The sequence below is a fragment of the Prionailurus viverrinus genome, chromosome B2, assembly GCF_022837055.1.
Source record: "Prionailurus viverrinus isolate Anna chromosome B2, UM_Priviv_1.0, whole genome shotgun sequence".
Lineage (NCBI taxonomy): Eukaryota > Metazoa > Chordata > Mammalia > Carnivora > Felidae > Prionailurus > Prionailurus viverrinus.
In genome coordinates, this window is record NC_062565.1 from 80,055,981 (window position 1) to 80,080,686 (window position 24,706).

Sequence of the window (24,706 nt, forward strand, 5' to 3'; positions counted from 1 at the left end):
AAATCAGGCATGCTGAGGGTAGACTATTTGAGTTCAGCCTTACACATTGTACAGTGTGGTGGGAAATATACTGGCCTGGACACCAAGTGATCCAGCTTCTAATTCCAGCCCCATTGGGGGCCTCCGGCACATCACGTGTTTATCCAGGGCTTTAGTGGCCCTGTGTGGAGAACATGGACCAGAAGTGCTGTCGGGTTCTTGCTATCCCTGCTCCTCAGATGAGGACACTAAGGCATGGAGATGGGAAGGTATTGTGATAGATTCCTCTGAGGGTGTCAGAAAAGAGTAGACACTGAGGATTAATTCATTGTTTGATTTCTCTTGGCAAAACAGTGTAAGGAAGAAAAATAGCATCTTAGGACAAATGAGGCTTTTCTGATTTACAGAAAGTACAGATGCTTTCTGATTTACAATGGTTTGACTTAAAGTTTTCTTTTTTTTTTTTTTAGTTTTTTTTAATGTTTATTTTTGAGAGAGAGAGAGACAGAGACAGAGTGTGAGCAGAGAAGGGTCAGAGAGAGAGGGAGACACAGAATCTGAAGCAGGTTCCAGGTTCTGAGCTGTCAGCACAGAGCCCAACATGGGGCTTGAACCCACAAACTGTGAGATCATGACCTGAGCCGAAGGCGGACACTCAACCAACTAAGCCACCCAAGCGCCTCTCAACTTAAAATTTTCAACTTGACGCTGGTGTGAAAGCTATACTCATCCAGTAGAATCTATACTTTGAATTTTAAATTTGGGTCTTTTCCTGGGTCAGCGATACATGGTATGATCCTCTCTCAAGATGGCGAGCAGAGGCAATCACGGCTCCAACCAGCCACACGATCGTGAGTGTGAGCAATCAACATACTTAAAACCCTCTGTACCCACACAATCGTTCTGTTTTAACTTTCAGAACAGTATTCAATAAATTACACAGATACTCAACATTTTGGATAAAAGTCTCTATGTTTGATAATTTTGCCCAATTAGAGGCTGGGCTAAGCTATGATGTGCAGCAGGTTAGTGTGTTCAAAGTGTTTTCAACTTACAATATTTCCAATGTATGAGGGTTTATTGGGACATAACACCATTGTAAGTGGAGGAAGATCTGAAATGGAAATTTCAGACATTTCTTGGAAATGCTAGTAAATAGATTTCTTGAGTCATTTTCAAGATGGTTATATCTCTTGGACCTGGGATTAATGGGTCATTTCTATTTCCTTTTTATGTGTTCTCTGAATCTTTTACTAATACATATTAGTTCTGCAATCAGAATGGGTACTTTAGGAGAAAAAAAAGAAGAAAATGGCTTTAACCGTACAAATGGAAGAGAACAGGAAAAAAACTTAAAAACTAATAATGATGAAACTGACATTTATTACATGTCATTTATTATGTATTGGACAGTAACTGGCTCATTTACTTCCTCTCAACTCTGGATAAGAAGCTATTTATTATTACTTCCATTTTGCATATAAGAAAAATGAAGCAGAGAGGGGTCAGATAACTTCAGAAGTCACAGAGCTAGTAAATTCAATTGCTGGGACTTCACTTAGGTAGTCTAACATCAGGGCCCTTCTATTTATCACCTGCCTCATAAATGATCTAAAAATGAGGTATAATCTTATATAACTTCAGAGAACAGATTTTTCATACTAATTACATTTTATTTAGGTTAATATTCCCTGAACACACATTAACAAAAGGCTGGAAGAAAGTGGTTTGAAACTATGGTAGATCTGTGATTTAATTTAACTCAGTGTAGACCAATGGTTGTCTATACAATTAACTCTAGCACAGAGTTGGCTTATCCACTCTGGTTTATGCCAAATCTGTGCTACAGTTGACAACATAGACAACCATTGGTCTATGCTGTGTTAAATTAAACAAGGAGACTATTAGACATAGGTGGTTCTAATGTCTTTTAGGCCTAAGTAAACCCATAAATATCTCAAGGCTTAGAAATCAAACTTGAGGACAACCAATCACAAACAGCCAATGAGTCTTTGTGAATAAGACAAATGCTTAAGCTACAGCTAATCACATGATTTCCTTGCTTTGTTTCCACCTTTCCTTTGTAAGTCTTCGTAACTTCTGCTCCTAACCACTTCTGATTTGGCACTGCCTTAGTCCCACTGATTTTTGCTCAAATAAACTCTGAAAAATTGTGATATGCCTCAGTTTGTCTTTTAACAGCTCTGATATCTGGCTTGTTTTACGTAGGTACCTCAAAGAAAGTTGAAAGAAGGTGATTCAAATTGCCAGGAAGAGTTTGGGAACATCCACACTGCCAATCAGTTTTTTAAAACAAAATTTTTAAAAGGCATAATCTATCCACGGAACAAGACTACGTCAGCACCACAAATAATCAAGGACAAATCACACACAACGAAGGAAGTGCTCATCACTGCTACCCGTTTTGTGCACACAAGACAGTCCCTATCTCTCAACTAGGAACGTCAGCCACTTTAGGCTTTTGAATGTTGGTCTTTCTCCTGTTGTCTTCTACCTACTGACTTTTCAATCAGCTCTCCTCCTGTGGCCGGATCCATTTCACAGCATATCACTCCCACCTCAGAAGACTGGGTCACAGAAGTGATTTCAGGACTCATAAGTGAGCAAAGGCCTCAAGCTCAAATATTAGCTGAATGACTGAATAATTACTATAGGTATGGTCCTCTGGACAAGCAATCTGCCTAATATCTCAGGGAAGGAAAGGCCACAGAACTGCAAGCTGTAAGAGAGATTACCTACACTAACCAAATCAGGTTCTGACTGAGGAGGGTAAGGGAGTTCAGCAAAGCGAAAGAGACCAACTACCTCCATTTTGACCTCCATCTGTACTTGGTAAGTGATTAAGTTCTTCTTTCCAGCTTGACTCTTAACTCTGGCAAAAGACCCTGCAGGCAAAGCATTTTCTAATGGGAACTGAAACTGTCCCCTCAAGCAATAAGGACCACCCTGAGCCAGCAAGACTTGGCCCGTGACAGTGATCAACCAGACCTTTACTGCCCACCCATGCATGTACCCACTGACTTTTTTCCCACATTTTCCTCATATAAACCTGGGAGTATTTTCAGCACTTTGGAGACAGTCTTTGAGATGCATGAGTCCCCTGTCTTCTCAGTGTGTTGGCCTCACTGAAATAAATTCCTGTCTTGTTTCACCACCACTCATTTCTCTGCCTTTGGATTTTGTCAGCAGTGACTGGCCAAACCTGGTCTGTTTAGGACCCCCAGAGCTAGGTGCTCTTGCACCCCTGTACCCCGGCTACACTGATGGGTCATTTCTGGACAGTCATTGCCGCATGAGATTGGGGCTCTCTTTCTTATCTTGTCAGAGGGCCAGAAGTTTTCCAAGATAGAAGAAGACCCCTCCCCTCCCATTGTTTTCCTCCTCAGCCCTCACTTTCTGGTATACCGTGCGTGTTGTAAGTGCATAGTGGCGGATCTCTGTGTTTTTCCTTTCCAGGTGGCCTAAGTGGCAAAGAAGGTGGGAACCAATTCCTTCTAGGGAAAAGACCTGTCCATCCTGTTCTCTTTTCCTCTGGTATCTCTTCAACTTCCTGTCTTCCATGTGACCAATTTGGTAGTAACATTTGGGTTTAGGGTTAAGGAGAAGTAAGGGTCATCCTTGCCAGAGCTCCCTGCCTCAGGGTTTCACACACAAGCCCAGCAACAATAAATTAATGCAGCCCGGATTGAAATCTTATCACACTATATCTCAGAGGTGCAAAGAAGATGTTGGAGATGGAACTTTAAAATCACCAATTAAAGTATTTTACTTTTCTAATTTAACATAGTCTCCTTCCAGGTAATAACTCCCAGTAAGAGCTGTTTCTCTCCTTTTTTCTTTTTCTCCTTAAGTAGGTGTCTGGAGGGCGGTGCTTAGGTGACCTCATGCTTGCCCAGAGCCTTGCTCTTTGGATCATCACCAGCCTGTGCCTCAAGAGTGCTAGTCTGGTCTTGTCCCTGAGCTGCCAGTCAGAAGGGCTGCTCTCCTGGCTCCCAGCTCTCATGGCTGGCAGGAACTTTTCTTGCATCATCTCCCTCCTTCCCAAAATGAAATTTGTCAACACCTACTTCCCAGAGCACTACTAGCAGAATGGCCACTGGGAAACATAATTTATGGGAGAGACGAAAACACATATATGCACCCCCAACATATCCTTTGTCACTTTATGTTGCCTCATCATTGTCTGTTGTCTGGTTATCACTCTGGGAACCCTGAGGGGGAAAGAGTCTGGAATTTGGGGTTATCCCAAATACTTCATAAGGTCAAGCTCTTAACAGGTAATTTCTAGTATTACTTCTACATATGGCATTCTTTCTCATTATACTCTTATACTCTCCTCATGTACCCCAGGAAAACGTTCAGGGATTTTCTGTTTTGCTTGCTGCTATAACCCCAATGTCTAAGTAGTACATGGCACAGAGTAGGTGTTCAATAAATATTTGTGGGATGAGTGAAGGGTTGATCACATCTGCTGTGGTGGATTTATCCAGGTCAGCTCTCAGAGGGGATCTTATTTCCCTTACCTCCAGGTGGTCGCAGAGCAGCACACGGAAGCTGATGTGTTGTCCACAGCGCGCGCCAGCTCAGAGGTAGTAGCTGAAGCAGTGGGGCTTGGTGAGGTCCCTCAGGAAGAGCAAGAGGGAGGACAAATGGGGCCAAGAGTAGCCCAAAAGGAGCAGTTCTCAAACTTTTAAATCTCAGAGCCCCTTTATAGTTTTAAAAATTGTTGAGGGATCCCAGAAGCTCTCATGGGTTGTATCAATATTTATTGTATTAAAATTGAAACAAAACTTTTAAATATTTATTAATTTGTTTAACAAAAACCCCACATTACGTGTTAGGATAAATAACATTTTCATTTACAACATAACTATCTTTGGGGCACCTGGGTGGCTCAGTCAGTTGAGCATCCAACTCTTAATTTTGACTCAGGTCATGATTTCAGCATCATGTTATGGAGTCCTATGCAGGGCTCCATGCTTAATATTCTCTCTCTCCTCTGCCTCTCTCCCCTACTCATGAGTGCTCTCTAAAACAAAACAAAACAAAACAAATGAAATAAAATGAAATGAAATAAAATAAAGTAAAATAAAATAAAATAAAATAAAATAAAATAAAATAAAATAAAATAAAATAAAATAAAATAAAATAAAGCTATCCTTTCCAAAATAAAAGTCACTGAGAGGAGGGGCAGTTCTTTTTTGGCAAATTGCCTATGTCTGGCTTCACTTGATCTTAGCCAAAAGGCCGAGAAGCGATGCCTATGTCTGGCTTAATAGAAGGCAGCTGGATTTCATGTCTGCCTCTGTATTCAATCTGCTGTGATATGTTTTAGTTGAAATTCGGCCTCATACAGACACACAGTGGGAAAAGGAAGGATCTTGGGGACTGCAGGGGTTCTCTGACCACATTCTGAAAACTGCTGTCCTAAAACGAAAGGTGCTGTAGCAATAATGATGATCTCCGCTACAGAGCCTCCAGCCCTCCAGGGAGTCCAGACCCTGCTATTAGAACAGAATCCCTGTTTCTCACCCTCCTCCCACCAGCCTCTCTGCTTAGGATTGCACAATTCTTTAATAATGTATAAAATAGCTGACAGCCTTGAGCAGCAAAATTAGATAAGATATAAGTTCTTGGAGTATGCTGGTCTTGGGTAGAAGGAAGCATAACAGGCATCTCAGAAAGGGGATGAAGGAAAGAACACATGCATTCTTAGTAAGGAGAGAAAAGAGGTTATGAAGTTAAGGCGCATTTGCAAGCAAGTATGTTTCATCTTTGCACCCAGTGCCTGGGCTGAAAAAAGGAAACAAACAATAAAGCTCAGCCTGCTGGGTGTGTGTGGAAGGAGCTGGTTCTCAGAGGGGGAGGAGCTGGCCTACGCAATTACATTCTACTTCAGTATCTTCTCAGGACTTGCTGGAGGGCCACAGCTTTATCCCCATTGGTTGAGGATCTCATGGAAAGATAGTCGACTCTACCAGGTACAGTTCTAAGACCAGTCAATTCTCAACACGGTGGAGTGGCCTTGCTACCACTGGTGGGAAGGCTTCAAGTAACACTTTCTGTTTATAAACCCTTCCTCCCAGGCTAATACCAGCAACCACTACCTTCACTGTGTATCTTGCTTACCTGCTTTACAGAGGGAAGGCACAGCCAACAGCTGTCACTCGCCCTCGCAGCCTCCAAATACCGCAAGTGGCCCAGCTCTACCTGGAAGGATGTATGTATGAATGTGAGTGACTCTGTACTACTGTGGCTAGAGGCAAAATCCACACCCTGGAGCCTTTTAATAAACAGATGACAGGTCCAAACTTTGTCATTTGTTTTTTTATTTTTTATTTTTTTTTAATGTTTATTTTTCAGAGAGAGAGAGAGAGCAGGGGAGGGGCAGAGAGAGAATCTCAAGCAGATTCTCTGATGTGGGGCTTGAACTCACAAACTGTGAGATCATGACCTGAGCCGAGATCAAGAGTCGGACACTTACCCAACTAAGCCACGCAGGCACCCCATCTTTTGTTTTTTTAGAGAGAGAACGAGCAAAGGGGGAGGCAGAGGGAGAGAGAGAGAGAGAGAGAATGAGAGACTCTCAAGCAGGCTCCATGCTCAGCACAGAACCCAACGCAGGGCCCAGTCCTACAATCCTGGGATCGTGACCTGAATTGAAATCAAGAGTTGGATGCCCTACTGATGGAGCCACCCAAGTCCAAACTTTGTATCTGGAAATTTTCAAGGATTTTTCTTAAATACTATGAAATAAACTTACCATCTGTGCTGCACTTACTTCTATCCTGGCTTGTGACATCTTTTGCATTATTGCTCTACGTGGCTGTTTAGGTGGCCCAGGAGCATGACTGGCCTGTTTAGCACAGTAATCCCCAAATCTCATACAGTCTTTGGTACACAGAAAGCACTTAAAAGTTTTTAGTTAATGAGAGGTAAGTACATTAATTCTGAAGATCTTACTATAATGTGTACCAAAAGTGTGTGCTTTCCACACATTATGCCATTTAATTAAGATTATCTTGTAAAGCTTATCTTCTTAAGAAGGTATAAGTTCTTTGAAAGCAGGAAATGTATATTTGTGAGGTTTTTGTTTGGTTTTTTTTTTTGGAAGGGGGGGCAGGCAGGGTGTGGAGGGACACAGTGAGTGTGGAGCCTGACACGGGGCTTGATATGGGACTCGATCCCACAATCCTGGGATCATGACCTGAGCCGAAATCAAGAGTCAGACACTCAACCAACTGAATCACCCAGGCGCCCCTGTTTGTGAGGTTTTTTAGATGTTTTGCATAGCAACCTATATCCACCTATCTTAGGGGAGTGTTCCCCAGATCCTTCTAAAAGGAACATCTTCTTTTATACAATGTTAAAAGCTATATTTATGTATCATTTTGCTACAGAGTAGGACCTGCTTATTTTTTTTCTCAGTCTCACTAATGGTTTTAGATAGAGAACATTATTAGTTTATGTTCTAATAATATTCCTTGTTACTCAGAAAAAAATGTCAGCTAAAGGGCTTGTTTTACTATCCCTTATGTAACAAAATCAGACTAAACATGAAAGCATATGTTTAACATACCAGCTCTGCTTTTATCTGTTTAAAATGGAAAAACTTCCATAGATTTTTTTTTTTTTTTTTTTTTTTTTTTACCTAAAGTGGGATAGCAGTTCCTGGGAAGGAATATACAATATTTCGATGAAAAGTTTGACAGACATTAAAAAACCAAGATGACTAAATTAATAGACCAGACAGAGAAATTTCCCACGTGGAAAGAGATTTCTGTGTCTCTCCAAAAACTCACTCTACCTATTAGCTCAATGAATAAGTATTAACAAGGATTGGGATTTTTGTTATTGATGTTGTTTTATAATGCAACAGTTTTACTGAGATAAATTCACATACCATAAAATTCACACTTTCAAAGTTTACAATTCAATGGATTTAAGCACATTTATAAAATTGTGCAACCATCACTACTATGTAAAACAATTTTTTAAAACATTTTTATTAAAACAAAAATTTTAGCGGCCTGGGTGACTCAGTCAGTTGAGCATCCAACTCTTTTTTTTTTTTTAATTTTTTTTCAACGTTTTTTATTTATTTTTGGGACAGAGAGAGACAGAGCATGAACGGGGGAGGGTCAGAGAGAGAGGGAGACACAGAATCTGAAACAGGCTCCAGGCTCTGAGCCATCAGCCCAGAGCCCGACGCGGGGCTCGAACTCACGGACTGCGAGATCGTTACCTGGCTGAAGTCAGCCGCTCAACTGACTGCGCCACCCAGGCACCCTAAGCATCCAACTCTTGATTTCAGCTCAGGTCATGATCTCACAATTCATGAGATTGAGCCCTACATCAGGCTCCATGCTGAGCACAGAACCTGCTTGGGATTTTCTCTCTCCCTCTCTCTCTGCCCCTTCCCTCCTAAAATAAATAAATAAACTTAAAATTTTCTTTTAAATAAAAAATAAAACAAAAGTTTTTTGTTTCTAAAAAGAAACCCCATACCCATTAGTGGGCCCTCCTCCCCCCCCCCCCCCATTCCCTCTTCCCTCAGCTCCTAGCAACTGCTAATCTACTTTTTGTCTCTATGGATTTGCCTTTTCTGGACATTTCATATAAAAGAAATATAAACTATGGGACCTTTTGTGTCTGGTTTCTTTCACTGAGCATGTTTTCAAAGTTCACCCATGTTGAACCATGTATCTGTATTTCATTCCTTTTTATGGCCAAATACTATTCCATTGTATGGATATACCACATTTTGTTGGTCCATCCCATTAATCAACAGCCATCCATTAACTGACAGACATTTGGGTTGTTTTCACTTTTTGGCTATTATAAATAATGCTGCTATGAACATTTATGTACAAGCATTTGTATGTGTGTATATAACTATATATCTTATTTCAGTTCTCTTGGGTATATACTTAGGAGTGAAATTGCTAGGTTATAAATAACCACGTTTAACATTTTGAGGACTTGACAAGCTGTTTTCCAAAGCAGCTGCACCATTTTACAATCCTACCAGTAATGTATGAGGGTCCTAATTTCTCTATATCCTCACCAACATCTGTCTTTTTATTATTATTATTATTATTATTATTATAGCAAGCCTAGTGGATGTAAAATGGTATCTCATTGTGGTTTTTTATTTGCATTTCACTAATAATTACTAATTTTAACATCTTTTCATGTGCTTATTGGCCACTTATATATCTTCTTTGGAGAATTGTCTATCCTTTGTCCATTGTCCATTGTAAATCCTTTGTCCATTTTTACATTGGGTTCTCTGTCTTCTTATTGTTGAGTTGTAAGAGTCCTTCACGTATTCTGGATACAAGTCCCTTATCAGATATATGATTAGGAAATAATTTCTCCCATTCTGTGCATTAGGTTCTGTCCTTAACTCTAAACTCTGGGCAAATTACTTCACTTTCCTCATCTAGAAAGTAAGAGGATTCAAAAGACTCACTTTAGAATTAGCTTGCATATCACTGGGAGCAGGGCCGGTGACCCAGAAGTATAAGACACCAACAGTCTCCATGTGATTCTTCTTCTGAAATACCAACATTATTAAAAATTTGGGGATAAGCAGAATCTTAAAAGTCCAGAGGAAAGAAAAACAGTATGTGCTGAGAAAATGGAAATTTTGACTCTGTTGAGAAACTGGTGGCAACAGTATCACAGTTGTGTCAAAGTAATCAGAATGAGTGGACTCTGGAGAGATAAATTATGCCTGCCTGCCCATCAGAATGAAGGAGCTGAGCCTGTGACATTGCAGCATGCCTCCAGAGCTATCTTTTTGGAAAAACAATGTTATTTTGTGGCTTTTAACTTTAGATCACTTAAAAACCATTAACTCACACAAATCAGCTCATCTTCTAACTGCCATTATTTTATTTTATTTACTTTTATTTCTATTTTATTTACTAGATGGTATCTAGTTCTACTTCTCACTATAGTCCGTTTCAAAAAAAAATACAAAAACATCACAGATCCTTGATTTTCTTGATTTTTAGTGTTAGTTTTTGATCTTCCTGTTTAGAGTGTAGTACTTTTGGAAAACTATATTTTCCACACCAAACACAGATAGGTGTTTACAGACAGGAACTTGGAAGTATAATTTTTAAATGGTTAAAAGGAAAAAAATAAGGGCAAAATAATAAGGGAAATTGAGAATAACTTGAAATCACCAAAGGTTGAAACAAACATGTCATTGATTGTCCCTGGGAACCTCCAAGATGAATTTGAGAGGACAGAAGATGACAAATAGCACTTCTACAGCTGCACCTTTTGAGTCATTAGGAAGGAGCATCGGATGTTCTTAGATGCTTATTTAAAATATCGGTTCTAGTCTGTGGTGAATGTACACAAACCAAAACCTCGTGCTTTTCCTGTTTGAGAAGCCCCTGACCAAAAAATGGGAAGAGATTTAGCTTCTGCAGCCATATTTAAAACCCAAAAATGGGGGCGCCTGGGTGGCGCAGTCGGTTAAGCGTCCGACTTCAGCCAGGTCACGATCTCGCGGTCCGTGTGTTCGAGCCCCGTGTCAGGCTCTGGGCTGATGGCTCAGAGCCTGGAGCCTGTTTCAGATTCTGTGTCTCCCTCTCTCTCTGCCCCTTCCCCATTCATGCTCTGTCTCTCTCTGTCCCAAAAATAAATAAACGTTGGAAAAAAAAAAAAAAACCCAAAAATGTATATCTGATATGGGCCTAGCATCCAAAATATAGAAAGAACACTCACAACTCAACAACAGCAAAAGATAAACAGCTTAATTAAAAACCAGACAAAGGCCTTAAATGGACATTTATCCAAAGAAGATATACATATGGCTAATAAGCACATGAAAAGATGCTCAGCATCAATAGTCATTAGGAAAATGTAAATCAAAATCATGAGACATTGGGGGTGCCCGTCTGGCCCTGCCAAAAAAGCATGTGATTCTTGATCTCAGGGTCATAAGTTTGACCATCTTGTTGGGTGTAGAGATTACTAAAAAATAAATAAATAAAATTCTAAAAACCAAACCATATGATACCACTTCATACCCACTAGGATGGCCATAATTACAAAACAAACAAGCAAACAAACAACAACCAGAAAACAAAGTGTTGGTGATGATGAAGAGAAATTGGAAGCCTCATACATTGCTGGTAGGAATGTAGAATGGTGCATTCGCTCTGGAAAAGTTTGGTGATTCTCCAATAAACATCTGATTACCATATGACTCAGCAATTCCACTCCTAGGTATATACCCAAAAGAACAAAAACTTGTACACCAATGTTCATAGCATCACTATTCACAATAGCCAAAATGTGGGAAGTAGTAATCCAAATGTCCATCAATAAATGGGTAGACCAACAAGATGTGGTATATCCATACAATGGAATAGTATTTGGCCATAAAAGGAATGAAATACTGATACATGTTATGATATGGATAAACCTTGAAAACACGCTTAGTAAAAGAAGCCAGCCACAATAGGCCACATACTATATGATTACATTTAATGAAATGTCTAGAAAAGCCAAGTCTATAGAGACAGAAAGCAGTTCAGTGGTTACCAGGAGCGATGGAAGCAGGAAATGGAGAGAGACTACTTAACAGGTAAGGGTTTTCTCCCAAACTGGTCAAAATGTTCTGGAACTAGGTAGTGATAATGGTTGCACAAGACCATGAATAAATATACTGTTTCTGAATTGTATGCTTTAAAATGGTTAAAATGTTGGAGCGCCTGGGTGGCTCAGTTGGTTAGCATCTGATTCTTGATTTTGGCTGAGGTCATGAGCTTACATTTCATGGTACTGAGCCCTGCAAAATGCAGGGCCTGCTTGGGATTCTCTCTCTTTCAAAATAAATAATTATGAGAAAAAATTTAAATGGCAAATTTTGTGTTATGTCTATTTTGCCACAATTTATTTTATTTTATTTTTTTAATTTTTTTTGTTTTTATTTATTTTTGGGACAGAGAGACAGAGCTCGAGCAGGGGAGGGGCAGAGAGAGAGGGAGACACAGAATCCAAAGCGGGCTCCAGGCTCCGAGCTGTCAGCACAGAGCCTGATGTGGGGCTCAAACTCATGGACTGTGAAATCATGACCTGAACCGAAGGTGGATGCTCAACCGACTGAGCCACCCAGGTGCCCCAATTTTGCCACAATTTAAAAAATAACACAGGAGTGGGGGAGGGAATAAAGAAATAAAAATTAAAAATAATTCAAACTTTCAGGCACCTGGGTGACCCAGTCAGTTAAGCATCTGACTTCGGCTCAGGTGATGCTCTCATGGTTTGTGAGTTTGAGCCCTGTGTTGGGCTCTGTGCTGACAGCTCAGAGCCTGGAGCCTGCTTTTGGATTCTGTGTCTCCCTCTCTCTCTGCCCCTCCCCCCCACTCAAAAATAAATAAACATTAAAAAAATAATGCAAAATTTCAAGGAAATGTACATTAATTTCTTGAAATAAAAATCCACAGCAAGGGGCTATTTAGTTGAAAGCACAAACAAGCAAATTACAAATTGCTTGAAGCTCCCCTCACGATTGATTGGGCCCAAAGTGGATACCAAACACAAGCTGGGTCATTCAGAGGCTTTTCTTGGGAATTTAGAAGAGGAATTCCTATGTTTGACTTGGTCACGGGATGGGAAGAAGCCTCACTGTAACAGTTACCAGTATGAATTACTAGTATGTCCCAGACCTCTCCTCATGCTTGGTTTGTTTCCCATGGATTCCTTGAGCTTGGCATTCTTACAGTAACTCTCATTTTAAAAAATACCATTTTGCCTGAGTTATTTTGTGTGGTTCCTTTGCCTAAAAACCAAACTTCTAATTCTCATACAGGAGATATTTAAGTTTTTAGGTATTTTAGGACATTTAGGTAATGTAATATTACCAATTGTATTAGGTTCCTACTGCTGCTATAACAAATTACTATAAATTTAGTGGCTTAAAACAACAGAAATTTATTCTCTCACAGTTCTGGGGACCATAAGTTCAAAGAGAAGGGTCGTGCTCCCTCTGAAAGCTCTCAGGGAGAATCAGTTCCTTGTCTCTTCCAGCTTCTGGTGTTTGCAGGTGTTCCTTGGCTTGTGGCCATATCATAATCTCTGTCTCTGTGGTCACATTGCCTCCTCCTCTTCTGTGTGTCTATCTTCTGTATGTCTCTTACAAGGACACATCATTGGATTTAACACCCACCCACATAATTCAGGATGATGTCCTCATCTCCAGTTCTGTAACCTAGTAACATCTGTAAAAATTCTTTTCCCAAATAAGGTAACACTTACAGGTTGTAGGGATTAGGGTATGGACATATCTTGGGGCATGGGACACCATTCAACACATTCCACCAGTATATAATGTAATATATAATATAATATAATATAATATAATATAATATAATATAACATAATAATGTCACAGTGAAACATATGCCCATTTTAAAGTCTGCTGATGCATGTTGGCAATATGTATCAGTGTTCGATATTGCTGACATTGCTCAAAACATGTTTTGAAATTTTTTATTTGGTGTTGCCCTCCAAAATTTAGTCATGATCTTTGAAAACTATAATGGCCATGGTCGAATCACCATATATTTGTACAGTGTAACAGGCACTTTCACATCCTTGGGACCTAGAATTACCCTGAAATAGTGGAGGCAGATCCAACTGGTAGAGGGTTTTGTTTTCTTCTCAACAAACTCAGTGCCTTTATTTTCCTGAAGACCAAATAGCATTTGGAGCAAACTCTGGGAAAGAGGAGGGCCATCGAAACTGGGCAAACTAAATTTTGGCATCAGAATGCCCCAGATGGTATGGTTGGAAAAGTCCAAGGCATTCTTAACTCTCTCTTCCTCCTCACTCCACATCATGTCTACCAATAAACCAAATCCTACCGTTCCATCTGGAATATTTCTCATATATCTGATTCCTTCTACTCCCACTGACTATGCCTTAGTTGCCTCAGACCCTCCTTATCTGAACCAGTAAAATATTTTCTAACTTGTCTCCTTGGCTTTCAGCTTTGAGTGTCTTGCCCCTCTCTTTCTATGCCCTCCAAAGTATACTCACCTACAGATGTTGGCCCTACTCACATACATACCTTCCAGGGTCCCCACAACACAGACAAGAAATCATAAGTTGCTCAACAGGGCCCTGAGTGGCCCTCTCAGTATGACCTCTGTCTAATTTTACAACTTGTCTGAATTAATTTCTGTTTCCTACTCCTGCTTACCTTGCACATTCATGCCTTTATGCCTCCACTTTAACTTTAACATCCTGTCAGCTCTGCTTTTTAAAAATCTATGCATTATTTTTAAAGTAAAATAAGTACTACAAGGCCCAAAACAAAACCAGAGGGCTCCTGGACTCCCTCTGACCACCCTTGCTTCCTGTTCACTCTCTCCATCCCCCAGGAAACCTCTTTCAGCCCTCTTACCTGGTATTTAGTATTGACCTTCATACTTTAAAACAAAATGCTAATAGCGGTATATTTAGTTTTTGGCTTAAGATATAAACTGATGACTTTTTACTATGAAGATGAGATTTTAGCTCTATTATTATCCAGATCCTACCTATATACATATTTATGCAAATATTATATATGTACATTCCCCTTCCCCATCCTCCTAATGTAGTTATAGCTTGAGTTTGGAGTCTATTGATATTTGGTGGTTTGCATGTGATTGGTTCTACTATGAATGTATTCTTTCTTGTACTTTTGTTCTTCTTTGGAATTAATCATTGTCTTGTTCTTTCCTTGACTTCATTTTCTTTGCTTCATTTTCCATTTACCTAGCATTTATTCATCCCCAAGTTCTCTCTGCCAGAAGCACATCTCTTTTCAATTCCTTCAAACATATTGAGGATTCTATCGGTTTTTGTCTTTTTCTTAGAAATCCTCCCCCAGAATCTTTTGTCCTCCTGCATCAGTCTGGGCTGGCTGCTTCCCATACCACCCTGAGCTTACCTCTGCCCTCCTTCTTGAAATTCCCTTCGCTCTTCTCTTGTGTGGGAGGAGTTTCCTAGATCCCATGTCTTATTCTTCCTGGGTTTCTTCTCTTTAATGAAGTATGTCTTCTAGTAGCTTCCTGAGAAAAAGTGCACAGGGAGTAAATTTCTTGAGCTGCTCTGTATTTGAAATATCTTTATTCTAGCCTTATACTTGATTGATAGTTAGCCAGTTCAGGCTGCTATAACGAAGTACCATAGACTGTGTGGCTTATAAGCAACAGACATTTGTTCTCACAGTTATTTGCTAAGGTTTATTTCTTCCTGGAGAGTGGAAGTCCAATCAAGGTGCCAGCCTGGTTGGGTTCTGAAGAGAACGTTCTTCTGAGTTGCAGACTACAGATTTCTCATTGTATCTTCACATGGTAAAGAACTGAGAGAGGAATCAAGCTCTCTTATGACTATTTGAAGGGCGCTATCCCATTTAGGAGGGCCTCCCAAAGGTCTCATCTCCTGATACCATCTCATTAGGAGGCAGGGATTCAATACATGCATTTTGGAGGGACACACACATTCAGGCCGTAATAGGAGACAGATGTCTAGGTTGGAATTCATTTATCCTTGATTTTTTTTAATGTTAATTTATTTTTGAGAGAGAGGCAGAGACAGAGACAAAGCATGAGTGGGGGAGGGACACAGAGAGAGAGAGAGACACAGAATCTGAAGCAGACTTCAGGCTCTGAGCTGTCAGCAGAGAGCCCAATGTGGGGCTTGAACCTAAGAACTGTGAGATCATGACCTGAGCCAAAGTCGGATGCTTAACTGACTGAGCCACCCATGTGTCCCTATTTTTCCTTGATTTTTGAAGTCACTGTTCCATTGCCTTCGAACTTTAAGCTGGTATTTTTTAGATACTGTTCCAATTCTGAGGCTTTGTACATGCCCTATTTCTCCCATAAAAAGATTTTAATAATCATGTTCTTTAACAAATTATTATTATTACCTTATTACCTTACTTGGTGTAGGCCAATTTTCATCCATTATGTTGAGCACTCAGTGGGCCATTTCAATCAGCAGACTCATGTTCTTTAGTTCTGGGAAATCAGTGTGGTTTATTTCTTTTGAAACTTCTTCCTCTCCATTTATCCTGTGTTCTCTTTCTGAAATTCTTGCTTGGAATATTGTGTCTCCTGGACGGATCCTCTAATTCTCTTTTCTGTCCTATTTTTCAAACTCTTCATCTTTAAATTTTACTTTCTGGGAGATTGCCTTAAATTTACCTTTTATTTTTTTTCACCTGGGGTTTTTATTTCTGCCATGATAATTTTTTTTAATTTTTTTTAACGTTTATTTATTTTTGAGACAGAGAGAGACAGAGCATGAATGGGGGAGGGGCAGAGAGAGAGGGAGACACAGAATTGGAAGCAGGCTCCAGGCTCTGAGCCATCAGCCCAGAGCCCGATGCGGGGCTCGGACCGTGAGATCATGACCTGAGCCGAAGTCGGACGCCCAACCGACTGAGCCACCCAGGCGCCCCTCTGCCATGATATTTATACCATCTTTTTTTTTAAGTGTATTTATTTTGAGACAGAAAGAGCAGGGGAGGAGCAGAGAGAGGGAGAGAGAATCTCAGTCCACACTGTTAGTCCAGAGCCCGACATGTGATTCGGACTCACAAACTGTGAGATCATGACCTGAGTCGAAACCAAAACCCAGATACTTAACCGACTGAGCCACCCAGGTGCGCCTATACCATATTGTTTTTGCTTTATGATGTACTATACTCCTAACACTCTGAGGCTATTAATTAGAGGGGCTTTTTATTCCTGTTTGTTCTCCTTGTCTTCCTGCTTGTTTCTTTGCTTGGGTCCTCAAAAATCTGGTGATCCTTGCCTGACTGCTTACATTTTAAGGTATAGCAATAAGAACTTGACTGTAAGCTCTGTGTGCACAGCATTCATTATTGGCTAGTGGGCATTGCTATGGGATGATCTGGTCAGCTGTATCTTAAAGAACCTCCGGTGTTAGTATTTAACCTAATTACATATATATGCATTTAACCTAATTATTTACACACACACACACACACACATGCAGAATAACTGTAATGTGCTAACTTACTAGGTAGGCCAAAAAATTACCCTCTTCTCTCCTCTGAAACCCAAAAAGCTGGTGACATCATTTTAGATCTAGCATTTATAGCAATGAGTCATATCTGGCTGTGAGTCATAATCAATATCTCGGAGAAAACTTGGCAAAACATCAACATCACAGCTTCATTCTGAGCTTCTCCGTGAAGTTGGTTGTGCTTGCTCTTCAGCTCTGCAATCCAAACAGTGTTTTGGTCTTTCTCTGTACATTCAGGGCTTTTAAAAAATGATATGACTCGGGGAATGTTAGTTTTATCTCGTACAAATCTTAAATTTCCAAGGATAAAATAAAGACATAGTAAATCAGACAATGAGGATTTGACTGTTTTTGTACAAATCTTAAATCTTTCTGGATGTTATAAGGACATGGGAATGTTCTTTCTTAGAAAGAATTAGCAGAACTTCATTGGCCAAATCTCATTTTTGCTTTTAATGCTCTGAGGTTACAAACAAGAAACAAACTCTACCCAGTCTCGCTCGAGTTTAAAAATCACAAGCATTTCTCTAAAACAAGTATTCATTTTGCAACCTTTTACATCACATGGTTGAAAGAGCCATAGCGTCTGAAATTCTACTGTGTCATATCACCCTAAGTTCAAGTAAAAATTGGGACATTGCAGTATTTTGTAAAAATGAAATAGGCTGTTTTCCCCATGGAATTTTAGCTACTTAGATGGACAGGATTGAACCGGTTACTCTGGGACCTGAAAAATAAAGATGATTTAATAGGATATGTTTTAATCTACTTCCCTTAATTTATCTTAAATTTCCTGGAAATAGTTTAACTCCTATCTTCTGGAAATGTCAAACGAAATTGTCAGAAATAACCAGACTTATTAAACAAATGGATTTTCATGGTTTTGCACTGAATAAGAGTAAGAACACTTTCTATCGGGGCTTCATAGGCAAATAAAAACTTAATTTGCTGGGGAGTGGTGGTTCTTTATTTTTGAGAGACAAAACAAAAATTTTAATTCTCTTGGCTTTAAAATGAAGAACATCAAAAACAAAAATCTTACTAAAAACAAACAAACAAAAACTTTATTAAATCACAGCAATTATATTTTCTCCCCAAACTGTCCTCTCTGGGTTTTCATGTTCTTGTTAAGGCTATCTTTTCTTTCCAAATCAATCAGATTTGAGAGTTTGGGAGCCATCTATTTTCCTCTCCCTTCTCCCTACCCCTCCTCACCCTCATCCATCCCACCTGTCTGATCTCTGGATTCAACTCATATTGTCAATCACCAGGGCTCAGGCCTTTATCTCCATGTCCACCATTCCATTTCCTTGGACTATGTTAGCCAGAGTCCTCAGGTGGCTCACAGCTAAGTTATTGCCATGTATCTCACTGCCTCCCATCTCTTTTTAGAGGAGTTTCAAGCTTAGTTGCCTAAAGAGTCAGGTGAGTAAAGGAGTGAAATGAGTTGGCTAAGCACAGGCCTTAACTGAAAGGACAGCCTCCACTCAATTGCAGCTGTTGTTTCACCAGGGATAATGGGACAGTGTCACCAGAAATCCAGCTTTCCAAGAAAAGTCAGAGATCCCCAGAGTTTCTATAGGTTCTCTCACTTCCCTTGGATTCCTGGGAATTGTAGGTACAAGAAGAGAGATGTTTGGGACCTAGAAGGTAGGTTATGAAATGTACTAGGCTGGCCAAACCTCAATGCTTGTTGTGTGTACAGTCCCTGAAGTGGCCCTAAATGGTTCCTCATTCATAGGTGCCTCATCTTCCTGGCTCACCATCCTAGCCGACAGCAACCAAGAGGAGGTCTAAGAAAGTTCATTTGAACCAGGATGATGGTAATGAATCATCCAATCATCCAATCTGGACCAATCCAAACTGGACCAATCAGTTTTTCTCTCTCTCTGGAATTTGGACTTTAGATAAACAGTGAGTTAATTGGTAGTGATAGTGGATGTGGAAATACACAAAAAGCACAAACAGAAAGGGTAGTTGACTCATGGTAATACCAGAGCATTTAGAGTAAGGATCAACAAACATCTGCTAAAGAGTGACAAAATTACCTAGTAACTAGAGTTGCATGGGATCTTGAATAAATTTCGAGTTTCCAAACTTTATTCCTGGTCTGTTAGGCACTATATTGTTATTCCTGTGTCTCCTATGAGTTCTGGGAATGAAGGTTTTCTTTAAAAAAGGAAAGGGAGGGGCGCCTGGTGGCTCAGTCAGGTAAGTGTCCGACTTCGGCTCAGGTCATGATCTCAGGGTCCGTGGGTTTGAGCCCTGTGTTGGGCTCTGTGCTGACAGCTCAGAGCCTGGAGCCTGCTTCAGATTCTGTGTCTCCCTCTCTCTCTGCCCCTCCCCTGCTCTCTCTCTCTCTCTCTCTCTCTCTCTCACTCTCCCCTGCTCGCTCAAAATAATAAACATTAAAAAATAATTTAAAAAAATAAAAAAGGAAAGGGGGTATAATTTTACTCAAACCTTGATAAATTATGAAACGTTTGTCCCAACTGCTTTTTTCTGTGGTCCTCTGCCCTTCTCCATTTGTTATGATGTAGAACATCATTCTGGAATACTTATAAGAACACTGCTTAACTAAAAATACATCAATAGTCAATAAAAATGTGCCAATATTCCACAGAGTGAAGTCACACACACAAAACTGGTATTACATTTTTAATTACTTGATCGAGAGTAGTTGCAAGTAGGGATGGGCCTGGATGTCCCAAGTTTTACAAGGAGTTTAAATCATGAGAACGACAATAACTCTTGAGAGTTACACAACACTATGGGGCAGGAATTATGCTCCAATTCCACACTTTCAATATTTAAGGGAGGGGAGATAAAATCAGAGTGACAATAAGAACGGTAGGAAAAATTAAAAGATAAAAAGGGGAGAAAGAGATAAGAGACAAAGTAGAAGGGCTAAGATATCAAGGATAATGAAGTGATTATACAATTGATAACTGATATGACATATAAGGATTATACACACATGGACACAATTGCAGTTTGGGTGAGGGGTTAAATTTTTAAGATTATGTTGGTAAGAAAACTAAATTTTTTAAATAATGGAATAAATGTTTTAAAAGTTTTTCATAGTGTTAGAATTAAGCTAGACTTTTAAAAAGTCAATGTAGACTCATGACTTTAAAAAGAAATGTCTTCTGGGGCTCCTGGGTGTCTCCGTTGGCTGAGCATCCAACTCCTGATTTCAGCTTAGGTGATGGTCCCAGGGTCATGGGTTCGAGCCCCAAGTCAGACTCCGTGCTAAGTGTGGAGCAGCCTGCTTGGGATTCTCTCTCTTTGCCTGTGCCCCTTTCCCTGACTTGCTCTCTCTCAAAAAAGAAGAAAAAAAAAAAAGAAAAAGAAAAAGAAAAGAAAAAGAAATGTCTTCCAATTTTGTCCAAAAATGGCCTAGCAGTGATATTATTCTAATCCCAATCTGTGCTCATGAAAAACAATGTCATTTTCATCCTTGATACCCCAATTTTTCCACTAATCTTTTTCTTCACATAAAAGAACTAAGATTCTTTATAAAACAGTTCATTCCATGTTTTGGGGTAGAGAAAGCTGAAGATAATCTGGAACATCGTCTTGTGTATATGAAACAAGAATGTTTTCAAATATGCGTGGGAGAAGTGCTGAAGAGATAACAGAACCATCTTAAAAGGACTTTCACTGGCCAAGATCTAAAGATTTAATCAGGAAAGGAAAATGATTCTAGATAATTGAAACTATGTTAATCTATGAAAGTCCATGATGATTCTCCAAAGGAAAAAGTTTACAATTTAGTAAAAAGTAGTTTGGCTATAAAAGATAGTGAATGTGATAATATAGATATGTTGCTTAAGTTGAATAAATACAGAGTTAGATGTATTGGGTTTTTAAAAAATCTAAAGCATATAATGGTTTATAAAGTGCAGGCATTCCTTTTCTCTAATTGCAACAGTAGGGAGGGATGAATACAAGAAATTGGGAATCAGCCAAAAAATCCTGGAAAAAAATATAAACTATACCAACTACAGAAAGAACTGCTCCACATCATTTGTCACACATAACAACTGGGTAGAAAAGAGATCCAACAGTTTTCAGCACTAGGGTAGGAAAATGACCAAGGAGAAAGAGAATTCCATAGTGTGTTTCATGATGATAATTCACCAAATGTCTTAATGATAACTAATTGCATAGACTCCCTCCCTGTCTTATGAAAGGTGAAAACTTTCAATGAGCTTATTAATTATAACAAATTAATGAGGCAAAATCAATTTGCAACAAATGAACAATCCAGCTCAATATATTATAATAAGAAGAAACTGGGTTCTGTAAGGTGGCCAAATAAGGGCACTTGGGTGGCTCAGTTGGTTAAGCATCCGGACTCTTGATCTTTGCACAGATCATGATCTCCTGGTGCATGAGATCAAGCCCCACATCAGGCTCTGTGCTGACAGTGATGAGCCTGCTTGGGATTTTCTCTCTCACTCTCTCTATACATCCTCTGCTCACTCATTCACTCTCTCTCTCAAAATAAATATTTTTTAAAATGCTTTAAAAAAGGATGGCCGAATGAAACTTAAAAAAAAAAAAAAGGCATCATTTCAGAAGCATTAGGTTGCATTCTGTGAATGGCAAGGATTTAAAAAGTTTTATATGAGGGGCGCCTGGATGGCTCAGTCAGTAAAGCGTCCAACTTCAGCTCAGGTCACTATCTTGTGGTCCGTGAGTTCAAGCCCCGCGTCGGGCTCTGTGCTGACACCTCAGAGCCTGGAGCCTGCTTGGGTTCTGTCTCTCTCTCTCTGCCTCTCTACCCCCCCTCTCAAAAATAAACATTAAAAAAAAATTTTTTTTTGTTTTATATGAAAGGAAAACCAGCCAGGAGGCACAACCAAGCCTATGACCCAACTAAGATTAAGTTGGCTGGAACCCCATCTGGTCTAAATAATAGGCTTTTTCTTTTGGTTTTATATGTAGAATGAAATAGAATCACGCATCTATAGTATTGTACCCCAAGGCTGCCACTAGCCCTTTTAAGACCTTTGTATCAATAAGGAAAAGACATCTTATCCTCCAGGTAGCTCCTGGAAAGATGGCTTTTAAAAGCAGAGTGACAGCTGTATTTCAGTACTCCCTTGCCCCTTTGACCAGGCACCCTGTGCAAAGTACAACCCACATAGGCCTGCTGCCCCTGTTAGGAAGGTTTAAGAAATGAATGTGGTAAAATGACTGGCACCTCAGAAAGGGATAAGTATAGGGATAACAAAGACATTAATTTCAACCTGTGGTAATAGTACTTTAGTAGCAATTTAAGTATCAATTTTGTCATTGTGAAAATTTTGTGCATATTGTTTGCTTCTAAATATAAACCTTATAACTCTTTTCTTAAAGCTTATTTGTTTATTTTAAGAGAGAGAAAAAGAGAGAGAGAGAGAGAGGAAGGGGCAGAGAGAGAGGGAGAGAGAGAACCCCAAGCAGGCTCCATGTTGTCAGCACAGAGCCCTACACCTGGCTCTATCTCATGAGCCATGAGATCATGACCTGAGCTGAAATCAAGAGTTGGATGCTTAAGTGAGCCACTGAGGTGCCCCTAAACCTTATAATTCCAGTTAAACTTCAGAGTATGTTGAGAAGGTTTGTGATCAATGCTTAAATGTCAGAGAAATTTTCACTTGTTAAGTTTAAATGTTTTGATTTCCTGGTTGTGTTCAGTGGTTAGAGGAATATTATTTCACAGATATGAAAGATTAATAATTTGAGCTTATGCAAAGTATAACTTGGAGGGTTTCTCTTTTCACACAAGTGTCCCTTAGACATTTAAGATCTAAGCAATAGATAGGTAGAGGAAAAAATGGAAATAAAGCCACAATAAGGGGGAAAGAAAAACACTAAGAGCAGGAGGAGAGAACAATAATATTCAAGGCAGAGAAAGGGAGAGAAGGACAGAAGTAAAATGTAAAAGATAAAGGTAGACAGGAGAGAGAGCAGAGAAACCCAGAGGGCTCTGAAGTGTTTATGCAGGTAAACTGCTTATTTCACATATGGCTTTAACTCTTTTCCCTGCTCTTTAATAAGTGGCTTACCTTTTTTTTTTTTTTTTAAAGTAGGCTCCACACCCAGTGTGGAATCCAATGTGGAACTTGAACTCATGACCTTGAGATCAAGACTGGAGCTGAAATCAAGAGTCTGACTCTCAACCAACTAAGCCACCCAGGCACCCTTCAATCGTTTATTTAAAAAAACAAACAAAACAAAACAAAAACCAAACCAAAACAAACAAACAAAAAAAACCCCAAAACTTTCTCTAGAGAAACTGTTGACTTAAAAATAAAACTAACACATGCACTGGAACAAAAGTCTTCAAGAACCCTGAGAGTCCTCTCAAAACTTGCTTTATCCTTGGAATGTCTTGCTACCTCCATGATTAGCCCTTTGGGTCCAGACAAGAGCATCTAACCTCTTCCTTTATATCATACAGCACAGATGAAAACAGGTTCGAGTATTAAAATAGGCTTTCCTAAAGGCTAAGGATCTATAGGAACTATCCACAAAGAGTGACATGAAATTCGATAATCTGGTTTACAAAACCTGGATTGCTCTCTCTGGTGATCCAGTTCCCTGTCTCTTCATGGTGGGCACCATCTTAACACCCATCACCCATGTGGCTGCATCTGCAAGGCTACCATTCTTAAAAGACAGAATCCAGGGTCTTAGATGAGGCCTACCCTTCAGACCTCAAAAATATAAACTTACATACCACATAATAACTCCACCATTCACCCAAGAGATACACACAAATTGGTGTCCTCCATCAAGGGCCCCTATGAACTGACTACCAGTTAGCAGCCTCCTGGAGGGTAAATTATTCCCTGGGACAGTGTGATATTACTCGCAGATAAAGCCAAACCTTAGGCCTTGGGATATAGTGAAAAGAGGACTAAGCATTAAGAGTTCAAGGGATTTAGTTGCTGACTCATTTTGTGACCCTTAGGTAAGTTATTTTATCTTTAGAGCTTCATTTACATCATAGGTAAAATAGAACTTATCTCTATTCTACTTTAAAGGATTGGGGTAAGAATAAAATGAGTTAGATGAAAAAGTGCTTCGAAAAAGTATAGACTCTTACAAAAACAGAAGAAGAAATTATATCATTCCAGAGTCTCTGTAATCTTTGCCTGTTCTTCTCCACCAAATTTTGCCAGTCCATTCTCCTCACCTGACCTGGAACCCATTGTTAATTTGCAGACCATTGGATTTGAATTAAAGGTTCTGTAGGATCTTTTACAACTCTGGAAGTATACTATTTCCTTTCATCCAGTGAATATGAGCACTTACTATGCATCGTGTTGGAAACACAAAAATGAGTAAAATCCAGCAAAAAATGATAAAACCTAGCAATCAGTAATTATGGAATGTCATATGAAAAGTTTATACAGATCTTCCTCAATTTATGAGGGGGTTAAACCATACGAATAAAGTTTTGGATGCATTATTTTAGATATTCCCTCTATCCAACTTTGTTAACAGCCACGAAACATTTATTAAGCACTACAAAGCTGAAAAATACTGGCTAGAGGTTGTGAGGATACATAGATTCGTAAGATTATCGTGGTGGCCTAAAAACCTACAATCTAGTGTGGCAGGTAGTATGGATGAT